This window comes from Aplysia californica, unplaced genomic scaffold, assembly GCF_000002075.1.
Source record: "Aplysia californica isolate F4 #8 unplaced genomic scaffold, AplCal3.0 scaffold01416, whole genome shotgun sequence".
Taxonomy (NCBI): Eukaryota; Metazoa; Mollusca; class Gastropoda; order Aplysiida; family Aplysiidae; genus Aplysia; species Aplysia californica.
The window spans coordinates 20,134-21,078 of record NW_004798686.1 but is presented as its reverse complement, the minus strand read 5'-3'; positions in this window follow the sequence as shown (position 1 = coordinate 21,078).

Here is a 945-nt window from a genome sequence, read left to right as displayed (position 1 = left end):
GTTTCAATTTCTCTGTTCAGTCGCCCATACTCTGTGAGTATACTTCCGAGGTACTTAAATTCTTGGACCTGTCTGAGACTGTTGTTGTTGATGTGTTTCCTGTGGATGGCTGTCTTGGACACATTAAACCGCTATACGCAGCACCCAAAGAAAGGACATAGGTAGGAACAAAAAAGAAAGGTTTAAAATCCGCCCCCCCCCCAACAAACAACAAAATAATACAATAAAAGCAAAAAACAAAAACAAAAAACAAACAAACTAAAAGAGAAAACCCCTAAAAAAAGCAAAAGAACCTTCAAGATATCAAGTCTTGCTGAAAAAAAAAGAAACGAGTGAACATTCTCTTTCTGAGCAAAGCAGAAAGCCCCTCACCTGAATGGACATGTACCTCTGGAGCATAGTCTGGCTGGCTCCGTAGATGGTCATCTGACCCACAAAGCTGCCCACGGTCACGCTCCAGAATGTGGTCCGACTGAAGGGGCTGGGGTCAAAGTTGAAGAACTCCGTGCGGCCTCCTGCGGTAGACAGCTCCCACACCCGGGCCATTCCTCCGATTTTGTCGCTGGACACATTGGATGAGATAAGATACAAGCAGGTCATTTCCGTAACAACTTTGCAATTCGAATTATTAGAAAAGACTAGCTGGGCTCCCTTTCGATGAAAGGAATGGTCGCTGCATTAACATCATCTGAAAGTCATTGGCCTACTATATTTACCCTCCAAAGGAAATGAGCAATAGATGTAGATAGAAAAGGGACACATGTCATGTGTTTCCAAGTTGCCAAATATCAAACCTGGCGGATTTTCAAAAATTACAGAGACAGAAGCGTATTGATTGTTCCCAGTAGCAAGAAAAAGAATTTGGTAAAGGAGTCCAGAAAAAGCGATGATGGGCATCAAACGAAAGGATCACAGTCGAATTTAGCACCAAGTAAAAAAAAGAAA